We start from the raw sequence: 18,495 nt of genomic DNA on the forward strand, positions 1-18,495 counted from the left end.
ACCGTTCCGACGTTGTTGTATGTCGAAAGATACTAATTAATGTTTTTGTGTCAGTTTATTGTTTAAAATGGTCCGCAAATGTGTTTCATATATGTAACACGTGACCTCTCCACGGCATTACGCAATTACGTGAGGTCATGCTGGCGCGTAACAGGACCGGAGATAGACAAGAAGTTGTGGTTTAAAAGTGCTTTTTTTGTCAAAAATGAAAATCGTTTTGCTAGATAAGACCCTTATGCCTCGTTTGTGATCGTTTAGAGTCCTTTGAAAAACGTTAAGTGTTGAGTTAAGTGTTAAGTGTTGGGGTCCATTAAAGTCCATTAAAGTGAGAAAAATCCTGGAATGTTTCCTCAAAAAACATAATTTCTTCTCGACTGAACAAAGAAAGACATCAATATTTTGGATGACATGGTGGTGAGTAAATGATCTGGATTTTTTTTTAAGAAAATGGACTAATCCTTTAAATGCTTAAATTACTTTTGAGGACAAAAATATATATTTTTTAAATAGATGACTTATACCAGTGCTTCTCAAACTGGGGACTGTGGCCCGTGGGGGGCCCTGAAATGGTGCCAGAGTGGTCCTAGTTTAATGACATTTTATAAAGTACAAAGTACAGCTCAAACATGCATTTTAGTCCGGGACTAGTATAAGCCTTGTCCACGAAACTGCTCCTTAATGTATTAGTTCCAGGCATTAACTTTTAAATTGTATATATGTTTTACGTGCACATGCAAATTTACATCAGATTTCTGTACAGTCTAAAAGATATTGGGTTGTTTTAACCCATGGTTGGGAATATGGACAAACCCTACATTAATCTAGAAAATGACTTGACTCAACCCAGCGTTTTTAAAAGTGTATGCTTTTATATGACTGGAAATACATAAATGTAAAAATCACCTTTAAAATATGTTTTGTCCAAATGTCCAAATTTAGCAAAACCCTCCCACCGAGTCAAATTTGATTAAGATGAATAAGATACTGTAAGCCGGTCTGGGTGCTGTTGGTCTTTTTTCTGAACTTTTTCAGTCCATTGGTTGCACAAATCTATCTTGACTTGGAAAAACCAAAAAAGCCAATTCATCCTCACACGAGCCTTCCTCCGGGTGATGTCCTAGATCTACAGTATGATGCTTTAGCAGGTGTCTCTAATGCTCAGGGCTATACCTGCTCTCGGGTTTGTGTCGCACACTGTTGGTGCATTGTAATGCTTGAATTTATGTTTTTTATCTTGGTGTTGTACAGTGCTTAACATAGAGTTAGTCAAAGATGGTGCTTTAACCTTCATTAAAACCTTCATTAACATAAATAACCCGACAATATTAGTGTCCCTCTCTGTCCTCTGTGGTTTAGATGCTTTTTTCCGGTGTTTCATATTTCAAAGCGGCAGGTGTTAAGCTCATGACCCCCTTTTGCACAGGTGTATTCAATATGTTATAAAGAGCCATGTTTGAGTGCGGTCATGTTTCAGGCTATGACTTACATAACTATTTGAATGTGCACTAAATACCCTGACTTTGGGAAATATCATAAACAGTTTTTTACTTTTTGCATTTGGTAGATGCTTTTATCCAAACTGATTCACAATCCATTATAAGGTATACATTTAATCAGCAGGTGTGTTCCCTGGGGATTTAACCCATGATGTCCCTTATAAAAATTAAAACTATAATTTTAGTACAGTTAAAACCAAAAACTATCGTTACTGTAGTAAAATTACTTTTTGTAGCTGTTTAGTATATCTGTTTCCAACTAATAATAATAATACCAATGACATTATTGGCTAAACAACATACTGTAACTATAGCACTGAAATGACACTTTTAGAAAAAGAAACACCTACTTTGTTACTGGTATAGTTCATGGGGTCATATTGTGGATTGGTAACCATAGCCGGATAGAGAAACATGCCTAATGTATATTACAAGGCTTTGTTTCTATTCAGAATACAGCCACAATACTTCTCAGTAAGAATTTTGTGATAATAAGGCTCATATTAAGTGCAATCATGCCCAGAAAGTTTGACCGTGTGTAGCTTTGCAACTTTACTGGTGACGGAGCACTCTTTCACTATATTCTGCCTTTGTTTAATTCAGGAAGACCCCATAAATACATTGGCCATCTGTGAAAGTCATAGACTGTAAGCAAGCAAAAAGGCTTTGCTCATCCGTCTTGCTAATGTGCGAGTGGATTCAACGTCCCCAACCCCTCCCTCCCCAGAATTTGAAAGAATAATGCCATGCCCCTCTGGTGAATTATTTTCAACAGCACACCTGCTTGGCTGCCGGTCCCCAGAGACGAGATTGTGGTTTAATGGCACGATGTTTTTTCTGTCTCACAGCCAATGAGAGCGCAGAAGTGCCTGGCACTGTGCTGACGTTAACACTGTTAACCATGGGATGGCAGGGCCCAGTGACTCTTTGTTGTAAAATGGAGGACGCTGATGTCATGACATTGGGGGTACATTTTGTAATGAGACCTGGTAAACACAACAGCCAGGTTCAGTATGCTACTGTAGGAATTAAAGCGACAAATTAAAATGAAAGCTCTAGTGGTTTTCTCATGAGAAAAATCCATCAGGTTTCTTATTGTAGTGATGAAAATCAAGATCAGAATTGGAATGATTCATTGATTTTTAAGAGAAACTACGGTAGATAATCGGTAGATAATTTGGTGCCACCCCAGAGTGGCATAGTCTTGCTTTTTCTTAAAGAGCACAGAAGCAAAAAATAGATACAGACTGACTCAGTATGTCAAACTAAGATAAGATTTGTGAATGAAATAGAGGCAAAGGCAATGCTTGCATCACATTGCTCAGGGATGCATTCTTATAAAGTACATTGTCAGACCTGCAATTCACATCCAATTTCCCTTTGAGCTTAAATTGATACTTGAGCGCCTTCAACTAATCTATAACTGGACATTTTTACATTAGTGCATTTGTCAGATGCTTTCATCCAAAGTGATGTGTGGTCCATTCAGGCTATACACTGTTAATGCATGCATTCTCTGGGAATTAAACCCTTTGGCATCGCTAGCACCATTCTCTATAAAAGCTAAATGAAAGCGTTGCACGTTGAAAAGTGGTTTTATGAATACAAAGCACATTTCATGCTTTTTCAGTAAAGAAATGTGATGAAGTGTATCAGCTCTGCGTGTCTTGTCTTTAACAAAGTGATTCTAGATAGAGAGTTTCCAGGGAAGGAAAACAGGAGATATTAGCAGAAAAGCACAGACGGCACCAACCTTGAAACATAACATCTTAATAGCACATTTTCCTTTTGCCATTAAAACTGTTTGCGCATCATAAAAGTTAAAAGCCATGTCACTAAATACATTTAAGCTTTAGTGCTAAGCTTAAAAAAAGGTAACACTTTACTTAAAGGGGTGTTCATAAGACACCTTTATAATCATGACATGTGTCATGAACATGAAGGAGAATGTATGCACATTTATGACAACTGTCATTAAGGGCTCTATCATACACCTGGCACAATGCAGTGCAATGCGCAACGCAAGTCTTTTGCTAGATTCAACCCTGTGCAATGATAATTTTCACGTTTAGCCCCACGTTGTTTAAATAGCAAATGCATTTAAATTTTCCAGTCCAAATTTGCGCCCAATGGCGTTCCGGTCTGAAAACAAGGTGTGTTCAGGCGCATTTTTGGCGCGAGGTACCTGTGGAAATGGTGAGATGAGAAACATTTTTAGTAAAGTTTTTTGTTTAAACCATGCCGCTGTCCGAGTGCTGAAACGCTTCGGCTCTCCGCACGTTTGTAAATTTTTTATCTCTTGTTTGTATTTTTAGAGTACACACCTTTCCTTGCATATTTGCTAATTATTTTATAAGATTATAATGATTATGTAGGATATTAATACATTTACAGCAATTAAAAGTGTGCTACAGTATTTTTACTCAGATGACTGAAAGAAAACGGCTTTTAAAGGTTTTAATCCCTAAAATTTTATTTTCAATAAAAATTAAAACAACCCAATTATTTAACATTATTCTTAAACTGGGGGTCTTCTTCCTCTGCTTAGTTTTTCAGTTTACAAAGTCCGTCATCTAAATAGGGATTAGACATAGCGCCAGCACAACTGTCTTTTAAAGGGGATGAGAGATAAGACTCTCATTGGTTTATTGCACGTTATGCCCAAAACACACCCATTACTCATTACGAAAATAGGAACAACCCTTTTCGACTGTGCGCTGGGCAAAGGTGGCATTGGACACGCCCAGTTAGACCATGCACTTTAGACAATACGCTTAGATCATTAAAATAGGGCCCTAAGTGTCATTTGTTCAATTATGTATTTGTGTTAACGCAAAGATGACATTGTTTGAAATGTCTTTGTTATGACAACTTGACATTAACCAATACATCATAACTTGTCATAAATCTGTCATAAACATGACATAGCAGAATAATTATCAAACTTAAGAAACTACCTAGCTTAATGGGTTAACATTACATTAAACTGTCATTTAAATGTCATTAATTAATGTCATTTAAAAGTCATTAATACTATATCAAATAATTTTAAATACCTTAACAAAATGCAACAGACAAATCAAAATATTATACTTAACTTTTATGTACAGTATGTGCACAATACATAAAAAAACTGACAACTAACAGAACTTGTTTTCCTCACACAGAGGGTTCTGAAATTTTCTGACATAGAAGAAAAAACGAACAAAACATTTAATTAATTTAATATAATAAACTGTTTTTTCAGCGATATGGACCCAACGCTGCATGGCTTAACCCATTATTGTACTGTTATCATTTAATTTTAGGTGAATCAGTCTCCAAATGCAATAAAATATAATTTTGTCAATTTTAATCATTATTATTATTATTATTATTATTATTATTATTATTATTATTATTGGATGATTGATTTTATTTCTCTAACATCTGGAGGAACCTTAAAAAACATTATTAACTGAAGAATATTCATGACGCTGTTATAAAACTATTTGACAGAGTATTATCACTTAATGACATTTTAATGACAAATTCAATTTGTATCACTGGTAAAAAGTGGTCAGTTATGTTATCTTGGTAATGTCAAGTTGTTATGTAAGGGATAATGTAGAGGCAGCCGGTAGTTATTGGGAAATAAGCCCCGACAGTGTAAAATTAATGTCAAAATGTTCCATTCTTAATTGTGGTTGTCCAGTGTTTGTCACAAGATGGCGCCAAACAGTAATCTTTGTTGGCGCGGAGGGATTTTAGACATACAAGTAGTCCGGCTATGCGTTATTACTTTGGAGCGGTTATTATTTGAAAAGAACGAACCTGCAAATGTCTCAACTGACCAATCAGAATCAAGCATTCCAGAGAGCCGTGTAATAAGACAAGTTATGATGTATTGGTTTATGTCAAGTTGTCATAATAAAGACATCCCAAACAATGTCCTCTTTGCATTAAAAATGACACAATTGAACGAATGACACTTAATGACGGTTGTCAGATACGTGCATAAAGTCTCCTTCATGTTCATGACACATGTCGTGTCATTGTTATGAAGGTGTCATGACATTCTTATGAACACCCCTTCAAGTAAAGTTTTATATATATATATATATATATATATATATATATATATATATATATATATATTTATACAACAGTTCTTTCTGGTTCTCGAATCTGATTGGCTAAGAGCTATGTGATATTGTGCTGATATCGGCACTGTAACCGCTTCAGCTTTCGTATCATTCCGCCACCTAGTGAATGGAGGTCCTAAGCAGGCTCATCTCTGAATGGAAAAACACAGACGCGCTGTGTGAATCACTCTCCGTGTATCTCATTAGTTTACTAGCTCATAAATCAGTCTGTGAATCCCCAATCGGAAGTTATTATTCCGTCAAAGATCAGCGCTTTTGGATGTTACGTTAAAGTTAATGGGAGAAATGTCTTGTCACATCGTGTGGACGATTAACACTTGGAAAGAGGAATATAAACACTTGTTTTTTTTCTGGAGCTATATTTCTTATCAGAACGCGAAAACACCGTGGAACTGCAGGTAAGCCCCGCAGCTTTTAAATGTGGACATTGATCATTTACTTTATCGTGACGTGACTATCAAAACATGTCACGAGACATCGCCACTGGCATACCCACAAGCAGCATGCAAAAACATCCCTCCGACAATTACAAAAAAACTTTCACATACTACTGACAAGAACAAAGTTTAATAATAATAATCGAGTGCTCGTATCATGTTAAGAATAAATGAGAAAGCAATAGTAACGTTATACAAGTAGTTTTATTAACTTTAACCTCACGCCAAAACAATAACAACACAAAAGACACTAAATATGAAATAAAAAACAAATAATAGTTTGATCATGACACCAAATACTGCTGATTTGATCTCATTTTGATGATCATAAACAAACAAGGCCAACATGAGAGCCAGGGTATCTCTGTCAGAGATGTAGCCCAGAGAGGGCGGTGGTCAGCGGGGCAAGTGAACACTGACGTCCGCTCATGCTTTGGTTCTCATTCGTACCGAATCTCACTAAGCAAACGTTCAAACAGGCGCTATCTTTACTAATCGACTGCAGATTTAAATATAATACATATACATTCTCGACTGAACTAATCTTAAAACTACACTTTGTGACCAAGAAACGGTAATATAAAGTAACGGCTTTTCCGTCCATTGAGTTGTTATGAGCTTCAAAGCAGCCGAAAGTTTTACCTGTCATTCTGGCCGCCCTCAAATCCGTGGCGGAAGAAGTAGGTCTCAAACAAAGAGGCTTTTAAAATAACTCCGTTGTTGTTTTCTAGTTTTCGTTTTTCAAACGTGTGCCGTCAAACTGTTGTATATCGGAGTCGTGCGATATAGCTCTATATCATCACGGCTGTGATTAGGCCAGAGGCACGAGGCCGTAGGCCTCTGGCCTAATCACAGCCGTGATGATATAGAGCTATATCACACTCCTACTCGAGCGATATTGCTTAAATATAAACATTTAAAAATCATAGAAGATGTAAGCATATTGTAGATACGCATAAATTTTAGACTTGGGGCCAATAATATATTTTAACTTTGCTTATATTTTGACTTAGCATTCACCTGGCAACCATCCACAATGTCCTAGCAACCCCATAGCATCACGCTGAAGACCAGTGGGGAAACCACCCATAACACCTTACACTGTAGGCTATTATGCGAGCGATTATTGCATAGCACCGCTTCTGTTCTAGTGTTGAGTGGATTTGACAGAGTTTTTTCTACAGTAAGAAAGGATTACATGGTAAAACCCTATTTCTAACAAGAGAATCCTACCCCAGTAATTTAATCGTTCAGTGACATGACAGCAGCAATGCAGTCCCAGCTAATAGCGTGAAATCCTGGCACTATATTACCAGCAGCTTGAATGCTTTTCTCTTTGTGTTCCTACAGACAATGTGCACACGCTCCTGTTTTTAATAATTAAAGGTAAGACACTGATACTGACCTTTCACTTAAGGGCTCATTAAACAGTCATGTCTATGTTATGAAATTGCCATCCTTTCATCGCAAGTTTCTCATAAATCCTAAATGAAATTATTTTATTTATAAATCTTGCGTTTTTAAATGTGGGCGTCCCCAAATATTTCAGAGGGAAGTGTTTTCAGACATAGTCTAAATCACAATTATTCCAATTTATTTTCATTGACAAAACAATTATTGACAAAAATGTACTACAGTGTAATTTGAAAAATTTCTTGATATGAGAAATTAGATAAAATTTGTCACTTCATTGCATAAATTTAAAGGGAAACAATAATTCATGTCACTTCAGTTCATATCCTGGGTTTAGGGTGAGAATTGTTAGGATTGTCAGGAGATTCTGGAGATTTACACGGTATAGAACAACAGATGATGTCCAAAAGCCTATGAGAGCTTAGGCTTCATTCACATCCTCATAAAAAACAACATTGACACTCCTAACACTCCTCTAGTTTCACACCTCTGAGATTCAGGAAAAGAATTGGTCTCCTGGGATGTAGTTATGTAACTTTCTGACCTCAGGTTTACTCATATGGGGGCAGATTTGCCTCTTCTCTAGAGACAAGGGACGATTTATCATAAGATGATCCTAGTGACGCAAGCCGGACAGAATCTACCATTCCAAAACGCAGGAGAAAGTTAGGACACACATTATTTGGAGACCTTAAGACTTGGATTGGTTAAATAATGATGTTAATGGGCTTTGCTGCTACAGAACAAAGGAACTAGAAACAACAGATTGTACAGGATACATTCTGTATTGTTTTGATCACCAGAAATTGGTCACCTACATATAGGGTACAGGTTCATTACAGCTCTCAGCCCAGTCATTATATTCTCATTAAACAGTCAACAACATTTTATAGGGAGATGATAAGGTCACCCAGCGGTACATCTGACTTACATCAATACATTTAGACAGGGAAAGTGCTGCTGTTAGGGTATTTCTTCATGGCATCAGTTTCAAGATTTCTGTAATGTATACAGTAAACCCATAGCTTTGTGAGTAATGTCTCCTATATGGAATTTTGCACTGTTATTGAATTTAATGTTATCATGGTTTCATATAACACAAACAAACATGCATCTCTACCTCTCTCTCTCTTTTGCTCTCTTTCTTTCCCACTATCTCTCTTACCGTGCCATCATCAATGCACAGTTTTTGCATGCTGAGGCATGAACCAATTATTTCACATAAATAGATTGGTTCTTCTCTGCAAGTTGTTTATCATTCAAGGCTGGCAAATGTGTTTGTGTCATTATAATTATTCCTTCATGTAATATTTTTGATGCTGCGCAATTCATTTTTTGATAAGCTAGCACATGAAGCCGCTCTGTGGCTATCAAAAAGAGTAATTAGAAAAAGTAGTCTTACGTCTTCATCCACACATCAAAACACGTAAATGAAACTCACAAATAATTTAATATTACCATCCAGTGCAATTGCTTAAAAATCGTACAGCCATAATAACTATCAATGATGTTGTTTAAAGTTACACAGGGCTTTCAGAATGCTAGTACATGACCCATGTAAGATCATGGTATTTATTTGGCAAGTGCTTTTTCCTGAAGTAACTCAATGTGCATTTTAACATGTTCTTGTAGCTCAATTGGTAGAGCATTGAGTTAGCACTGCAAAGATCATGGGTTTAATTTTAATTAAAGGGACTGTAAGTAGGATTTTAAGTGTTTTATTAATCAAAATCAATGTCTTTATTCATTAATATGTCCTCGTTGGTGTCAAATGACCAGTGATCTGACTTTTCTTTGTAAGTTTAGAATTTCTCCTCTTTACTTACATTGAACGGGTAAGTACAAGGAGGCTTCCATATCGTTCTGCCGTATTGATAAACTATAATAGCAGAGAGGGACAAAAAGCACTAGCCTACCAACGTGTTTCCACAACGCGTTTTCATTCAGAACACGTGAACCAGCTGCAACGGACAAGGAGATCAGTGATTACATAACAGCTACCGTAGTCGCAACACGCATTTGGAAAAGCGAGGCGCTAGAGAGCACTGTTTGTTTGAATGCAAAATACAATTTCCCACTAGATGGGGGTAAATCCTACTTATTGTCCCTTTAAGTCATTCTGGATAAAAGCGTCTTCCAAATGCATGAACGTAAATTTAGATATTATCAGTCCATGCATTTCCTGGGAATCAAACCCAGCATTGCTCTATCAGAGGAACATGACATTTGGTGGCATCATACCCACTCTTTAATGAAATCTGGAGTTTCATATCCAAGCTTCTAATATTATATAGCCCAAGTCGTAGAAAAAAGTAGAGCAAAGAAGAGAATGTATGAAAAAATACTAATTCCAGTTAACAAAAGTTTCACTGGCTGCCATGTATTCCTCTTAAAGGGACACCCCACTTTTTTGAAAAAAGTTAAACATTTGATTTTTACCATTTTGGAATCCATTCGGCTGGTCTCCGGGTCTGGCGCTGGTACTTTTGGCGTGGCTTGGCATAGTCCATTGAGTCTGATTGGACCGTTGGCATCGCGCCTAAAAATGTAAAAGTATTTAAAACGTAACTCTTCTGTCGTTACATTGTGTACTAAGACCAACGGAAAATTAAAAGGTGTTATTTTCTATGCAGATATGGCTAGGAACTATACTCTCATTTTGGCGTAATAATCAAGGACTTTTCTGTCGTAACATGGCTGCAACAGGTGCCATAATATTACGCAGGGCCTGAAAATAGTCCCCTTAGTGTCTTTCAATAGCAGGGGACTATTTTCGGGCACTACGTAATATCATGGAGTTTTGTGCACCTGAAAGAGATGCGCTGGGGCTCCCTGACTTTAATATTAGCATCATCCTCCATGTCGCTGAACAGACAAAGGAAAACTACGAAAGAAGGATACACACAAAACCTAACCTTAAAATTCTTCTCCCTTGGTTTTGTGAGTGACAATGGTGTCTGCACTGCAGCGGCGTGTACAGTATCTCATTATCATGATTGCACTGTGCCGTGATGAAATAGTCCAAAGAGACTCATGGAAAGACAACAATGCTGCATAAAAAGAGTTTGGTAAGTCAGATACATGAAAATGGCTGCAGGGGGAAGGCCATGAGAAGACTTCAATCAATCAATTAAAATGTATTTATAAAGAACAATAAAAACAACCACTCTGCTGTACAAACCTTGCTAAAAAGACATAAATTGAAACAGTTTTGACTGCAAATACAGGAGGCAAAAATTTTATCACTGATAGATGACAGATTCTTATACTAATTATAAATAAGCATAAGAATCTGTCATCTATCAGTGATTTTATTTTTCTCCTTGGAAAAAGGTACTTTTTTTACTTCGATTTAAAATTTTTATACTTATTTATAAGCCTTGGAAAAGGGTATGTTTTTAACTAAGATTTCAATTTAGATTCCGATGGAACTAATCGGAGGGAGACTGGGAGACTATTCCACAGTTTTGGCCCAACCACTGAAAAGGCACGGTCACTCCTCAACTTCAGTCTAGATTTATGAACCATCGATACTCTTTTCTTAGAAGACCTCAATGGTCTAGCAGATATATTTTGGTTTAAGATCAGTCAGGTATTCAGGAGCCATTTCACTTAGAGCTTTTAAAAACAAACATTAAGAGTTTAAAGGTCACTTTCTTCCTGATCCCATTTTTCCAACTTTATTTAGTGTGTTGCTGTTAGAGCATAAATAATCGTTTTTAGGATGTTGAAAACATCGCTATAGAGATAAGTAAATTGTGTGAAAATACCGTGTTTTTTTTACACGTGAAATATGAACCCATGTTATATTGCACACTGTAAACACAATCAAAGCTTCAAAAACACAGAAAGAACAGGACCTTTAAACTCGATTCTACAACAGACCAGCAACTTTACTTACCACAAGGATTTCAATGCTAGATTGGGGATTCAGATCTTTAATGTTAATGCAGAACATCACCTTCACCAGGTGATTATTTGAGTTGTTTAACACTCGCTATCAAAATTTTTAAAAACCTGAAAGCTGTTTTGTATTGTATTAATCTGATTTGATAGGGCATTAGTCTTGCATGACAGAAATACTGCCCAGTGGCGTTGCAAAGATGGCCGCCTAGGTGCAACTTCCCTAAAGGGACTTTGATATAACACATGGCCAACCACAAATGAAATTTCTATCTGTACCACCACCATCAATAAATGCACATGCACACACAAAGTCCTGGGATGTAACAAGAACTGTTATACTCTATAGTTTTGTAATGACACTATTTTCAACATAATGCTCTGTAAAGGGCTGTTCACATTATAATGATAACTGTTAGCTATAAGGATAACCAGTGTTGGGGAAAGTTACTTTTAAAAGTAATGCATTACAATATTAAGTTACTTCCCAAAAAAGTAACCAATTGCATTGCTTAGTTACTTTTCATAAAAAATTAATACTTATGTTACTTTTAAGTTACTTTTGCATTACTGTTTCTTACTTGCCTGAGGATTTCTATCAGGCAATGCAGGTGTTTTTATGACTGAGAAGTTCTGCATTCAGAAAATGGATTTCCATCACAAAAATGTCAAGCTCTGAGGCCTCATTTATAAAGCGTGCATACGCACAAACGGGTCTGGAAACATGCGTACGCCAGTTCCCAAGCAAATCTATAAAAAAACAAACTTGACGGGAGAATGGGCTTGAAGGGTGGGATCTGAGGATGGTTCATGTATACGCACACTTGCAGGTGAACTGTGATTATAAAGGGAACATTGCTTTGTTTTATAAGTCTTAATATTTTTTGGCTTATGCCATTTTTGGCTTTTGTGCTTAGTGCGTACGTAGACTTTTAGTAAGGATCCTACGCACAGTTTTATAAATGAGACCCCTGGACTGCCATCTCCGTTTCTGACTTAAGCTGTTACCGCTCAGGCGCACGCATAGAGTGCGCAATTCTATGTACATTCAGTTTAATTCATTACTATATTATTATTTTTAAATTGAATTAATTAAACTGAAAAGTAACTTGCATTACTTTTTTTAAAAAGTAACTCAAACATTAATGTTTACATTTATAAAGTAATGCGTTACTTTACGCCACTTCAGAAAAGTAAAATTATTACATAATGCACGTTACTTGTAATGCGTTACCTCCAACACTGACGACAACTATATTAGCATCCACACCAACTGTCAATAACTTTATGCTAATTTGCTCGCCCGCCGCATAGAGACAGAGCGCAGTTATGCAAATTTGAAAACCACGCCCACCGGGGGGGAAAGCGATCCAACCGTCTCCATTGACTTTGTATTGCGAGAAGCCGCCTCCTTGTCATTTCTGGCTTATAACAAAAAACTGAATAATGCCTAAAAGCTGCTGTGTGACAATATGTACAGCTAACAAGCCAAAGAACCCAGAAATAAGTTTTTATAAGCTGTCGAGCCGTAAAACCCAGTCTTTAAGGAGAATAAAGTGGATCGCCGACTACGTTTCCCCCTATTGGACGCAGTTCTACTATATTACTATGAAAAGTTGCCTGTATCCATTTCTGTGTCTTTAAACGCTCGTTTTTTGGGGTTGACAGCCTATTAAAAACTTATTTACAGATTAAACTTAAAAACAGATTAATACCTAAAAGCTGCTGTGTGACAAGGTGTACATCTAACATCCCCAAAAAACCAAATACGTTTTTATAAGCTTTCAACTTCAAAAAAACGAGCGTTTAAAGACACAGAAATGGAAACAGGCAACTTTTCATAGTACTCCTATTAGTAAAACTGCGTCCAATAGGGGGAAACGTAGTCGGCGATCCACTTTATTCTCCTTAAAGTCTGGGTTTTACGGCTCGACAGCTTATAAAAACTTATTTCTGGGTTCTTTGGCTTGTTGGCTGTGCATGTTGTCACACATCAGCTTTTGGGCATTGTTCAGTTTTTTGTTATAAGCCAGAAATGACAAGGAGGCGGCTTCTCGCAATACAATGTCAATGGAGACGGTTGGATTGCTTTCCCCCCCGGTGGGCGTGGTTTTCAGGTTATGACGTGCTGCGCTTTGTCTCTATTACTCGCACAAATCATTTACCTTCAATTGCATTAACTAATATTGTATATTTGCTGTACTAAAATTGGTAATTGTTCGTAATTTTTTTATGTCATTAAATGTATAAATATGCTGTTCTTGTTGCATTTACACAACGGGTAACCAGCAGATGTTCTCAACACGCCGCGTTTGCTTAACTTAAGTTTTTATCTAGTATCAGTTTTATTAGAATCTAGTAGTTTGTGTAATCTAATATCTACCTTTAACGGGAGTAGAAAAAAACATTTTGTAGTGAATTACACAGCAACTGCATCAGCGCTGGATACCTGTTGTTATTTTATGTTATAACTAGACCTTAGCAATGAGCTTCTCCACTTGAAGTTTATATCGATTTGAATGGCTGTCAGTGGTTTATCATTCATCAGATGAAAAAAAATAGCTCAGAAAGTGATCCAAGCAATAATATTCATTATATATTTATTGTTATAGTTGTGGTGTGAACTCCGCTATTTTTTTAATATAAAACTATTTTAAAATAATATTTTTTATAGTTATAGTTATTGTTATAATGTGAATGGCCCTTCTATGTATAGTTGAAATATGTCTTTATTTGATTGTATTTCTAGAAAATATGACTTTTAAATTCTTAATCGTTCAAAGCTGAAAAACTGTAAATCAGCTAAAATTAAAAATGTAGGTTTAATTGCTGTTTTAAATATTCAAGAGTATCAAAATGTAGGTTTAATTGCTGTTTTAAATATTCAAGAGTATCAAAGTAGAGCCAAAGTACACTGTAAAAAATCCAATTAATGAAATGTTGGAAGGGCAAAAATATATAAGTTAAACCAATTTTCTTGTTTGGGCTTAGTTGAGTAGACATATTATTTTAAGTCTAGATAAATCTATGTTTAAAACATTAAGTGAATGGTTATTTTCAAATTCAGTCAACATTCAGAATGGCTATGTTGACTGAACTAATTAAGACAAATCTGGTCAATATGTGGACTTATGACAGCTATGTTTCCTGACAACAAAATGCTCATAATATTACTGTTATTTGGTAACAAAATGTAATTTTAAGAGTTGTTCAGGCGTGAATGTATGTGCTTTAAGTTTAAATATGCGGTCGGTTAATATAGATAGCGTCTATTTAAAAATGTGCTCGGACACTTTCGGACGGAGATGAGCTCCAGAAGAGCTCCAGAAAATCACAGACACTTAAGCGCTCACACCCCGCCCAGCGCAGCCTCGCCTCGGCAAGCCCATCAGAAATCGACTGCTGGCTCTGATATCTCTGTGGCGTTTAAACATGCGATTTAATTCATTTTAATTTCTTATACTTAATAATAAAAGGTTTACCGGTATGTTTTAAATCATATTTTAGGATTGCACTTAAATGATATCGCTGTTGAATGATATTTCATATCTTTCACATTCGTTATAATCGGACTGCGTACTGCCTGCGAATTTGAACTTCAGAGCTGAAGGTGCGAGTGGAGAAATAGTCCCAATATCATAACAATCTTAAAACTTCTAAATATACCCGTGTGTGTACCCGTGTCCGTGCGTGTGTGCGCGCGCGCGTCCTCGCGCGTGTGCATGTATGTATGTATGTATGTATGTACGTGCGTCTGTGTATTTTGAATTTAAAATGTTTTAACTCGGAAGGATCTGGATCACAGGTCATTTCATCTGAGATCAATCCGCACGCAACAGCTGGAATCACTTACTGTTTCACACAAGGAAGGACACACAAGTCAGCCGTTTCCTCAAGTTCACGTAAGGTAAGTGTTTGTAATTAAATGTTAATTTTAGAATATATTATTTGGCAAAGACGCAAATACTCGACGTTTTTGTAATTATATTTTTGTAAAGATATATTAGAAGTGTGTTATGTTATGTGACCGAAGTAAAGTGGAGCTATTTTAGTTAAGATAAAAAGCCTGGATATAGGGTTGGTTTACCGGAGTTTAGAACTCGGTCTTTATTATAATTGGGACATTTTTACAAACAAACCTTATATAATACAATACTGGCGTGCATTTTGAGACAAAACAATAGCACTCATATGTTAAGAGATGTCAGTAAGTTATTTTAGTCAGTGAAAAGCCCTGTCCGAGAAAACCGCCCAATAGTGTTTAATTATGTGTGATGTCTGAGGGAAATTTGGCCTAACATTAACGTTATTTAGGGAATAAAGTCTTTCACCGTCAAGCTTTATTATATTAAACATGTATTTATGTATGTTTGTGTGTTTATATTCCTCAGAGGGATACATAGCGAGACAGTCTCCGCTTGGACTGGCTGAGGAAAGTCTCCTAAATGGCCCTGGAGATGTTCTGACTGACTTTGGAGGCTTTTTGGACTGTTTTATGCCCTCTATTTAAAGACTTAATTCTGTATGTTCAGTCTGTATGATAAGTGAATAAAAAGCTTTTGTTTTTATGTGACTGAAGTTAATTATTTTGTTTACAACACCAGCATAAATTATTTGATAAATAATTTAAAAATGTTATTAAAAAAATCCCAAATAATAAATATTAATTGAAGTAACACATAAAACATTGAGTGAATACTTAAATTTTAATTGACAGAGTCTTTGCTGTAAGTTTTTAAAGATTCAACTGATTAAAACATTTTAGTTGAATGAACTATAAAGCTAATTGAGCCAACATACTTTTTTATATTTGAGTCAAATTTGGGCCAACTAAAAAACATCAATCCAGGAAACACTTTGGAGACAGAAATTGAGTGAACGTAAAATTTCTGTGGAACTAGTTACTAAAAAATAATTCATTGAGCCAACAATTTATTTTTTACAGTGTAATCTGCCAGGCTAAATTCATTACATTCATTTAATTACTGATGAATAGAAGAGTATAGTACTCTATAAAACGAAATTAATAATTCTGAAGTGATTGTGATCAAAATAAAGATGCTATAAAACATTTACAGTATTTAACATCTCTGATACTAAAACTTATAATTTGCTATAGACCCTCTAGGTGTAAAAACCTGTTTTCACAGAAGTGGCTCTATACATGAGCCCTCTCCCAGAATAAAGTTGGTCAGAAATTATTCCAGATTAGCAGAAGAATGTCTTCCATCTCTGTTTAGCCAGAAAGGCTCTAATTAGATCAGCGGCACAAAGTGCTCCCAGCACAGGGAGAAAATTAAAATCATTAAATGTGCAGGAGTTTGCCGCATATTTAGGGCAGATTTCTGTGCTGCATTACGTATTGCTGCAGCTGCAAATTGGCATAAATGACCGCATTGAAGTATTGTGTACATGTATAAAACGTGACATGCGATCTTTCAGAGCACTTCACTATAATTTATTTTGTAAGAGCCAGCTGTGACTGTAGAGAACTTTTGACTGTCATGTAGGATTGGTTTAGGACACATCCCTGTACATGACAAGCACCTCTAAGTGTTAAAGCGGAAATGAGTAGTATGTCCAAAACCGTAGTATCCAAATAACAGTATGTGAGAAAGGCTTCTGGCAACATTTTTGATGGACACTATTTTATCCCACGAGGCTGACTAAATTCAAAATGTTAAATTCTAAAGTATACAGCTGTCATGAGATTGATGGGAATGTTAATGGATAGCTTTCTCCAGGTGTCATAAACTGTGAAGTGAGACTATGAATCAGTTCCTAATGTAGTTTTAAAGGAGGAAGTCATCCAAGAAGGTGGATGTATTTTCTATCAAATAGTTTTGTAGTGTTCACTGATGTCAGACAGGTTTCAGCTTTAGATAAGATTTCACTTGATGGTCGTGGTACCAGAGTTTATGCGAGGACATCTCGTATCTGTTCATTTCACGGCTGTGGTTTATTTTCGTGATATCCGATTGCTGCTCTAAACGTTACTGCTTGTTCAGACACGTAAAATTAGAGGCAGGGCTCTGTTTTGTTCGCACATAATAGCTATTGGTCCTGAGTCCAGATGATTCTCAATTTGTGGGCAGTCAAGGCTGTTCAACATGAATGAGCCCTTTGAAGTTGTGGGCAAATCCAATCAAATGGAAAGATGCATCAATCAGCCAGGCGTTATAAATGTTGCTGTTACATAATCTACAGACTGAGCAGCGTGCAAGCACCGGTTTTAAAGTAGCCCACATCACAATTATATGACCATGTCTGGCTACCACTGTCTCCTCTATGAATTAAGTCAAATGTGACCCTATCTGTGAAAATCTTATAATCTAATTGTTGTATTCTAATCTAACAAAGTTTGATTTCAATCGTTGATTTTACATTGATTTAAATCTTTGACATGACCTTACGCTCTAAAAAATGCTGGGTTATTTGCAAACAAGTGTTGGGTCAAAAAGTGACGAGTCCAGCCTGCTGGGTTGTAATTTAACACATGCTGGATTTTTTAACCCAAAATACTTGGTTGTGTTAACCCATTGTTGTCAAATATAAAAAAATGTTTGGGCTCATCCCTTTTTGACCTAACTAGATGCTATCTATATTGGCAGATACTGTTTACACCTAGTTTACCAGGATGCAATTATAACATAAAATTAGGGCTGTCAAAATTAACACGTTAATAATGCGTTAACGCAAAATCATTTTAACGGCACTAATTTTATTAACGCACGATTAACGCAACACATAATTTCTGTTTGTCCCACAGCTGGATGAATTGAGGCGTACCAAGTGACCTGCACTGTCTAGTTGAGTTGGAGGTTTTCATAAAAATAAGAACATTAAGCTCTCGTCTAGCGAATCCAATGCTGTAAATGGTCATTAAATATCTAAAATGATCTTTATCTGCACGTTTCCTGAGAGGTGTACCGTCCCAAATCCATAATCTAAAGCAAAGATGCGTCTTCTTTCACTTTTTGTTTTTGTTTTTAAAGCATTCAGAAATTATAGAAAATAGACTGCAGGACTTGCTTGATGTTAAAATAATTATTAAGAGAGATAAAGTTCGGGACCTGTTTGATGTTAAAAGAGTTATTAAGA

The 18,495-nt window shown here is 36.2% G+C and overlaps 1 protein-coding gene across 5 annotated transcripts in view; it reads left to right on the forward strand.

Annotated features, from left to right (window-relative positions):
* pex5la (peroxisomal biogenesis factor 5-like a) overlaps positions 1–18,495 on the forward strand; it is a 121,501-nt gene that overhangs the window by 32,043 nt on the left and 70,963 nt on the right. Inside the window, exon 2 of one of the 5 annotated variants that reach the window (XM_055212922.2) lies at positions 7,429–7,464. The exons of the other annotated variants lie outside the window; for them this stretch is intronic. The gene's annotated coding sequence lies outside the window, so the exon portion shown is untranslated. The remainder of the gene's footprint in view (positions 1–7,428; positions 7,465–18,495) is intronic. 5 annotated transcript variants of the gene reach the window in all.

This window comes from Misgurnus anguillicaudatus, chromosome 8, assembly GCF_027580225.2.
Source record: "Misgurnus anguillicaudatus chromosome 8, ASM2758022v2, whole genome shotgun sequence".
NCBI lineage: Eukaryota > Metazoa > Chordata > Actinopteri > Cypriniformes > Cobitidae > Misgurnus > Misgurnus anguillicaudatus.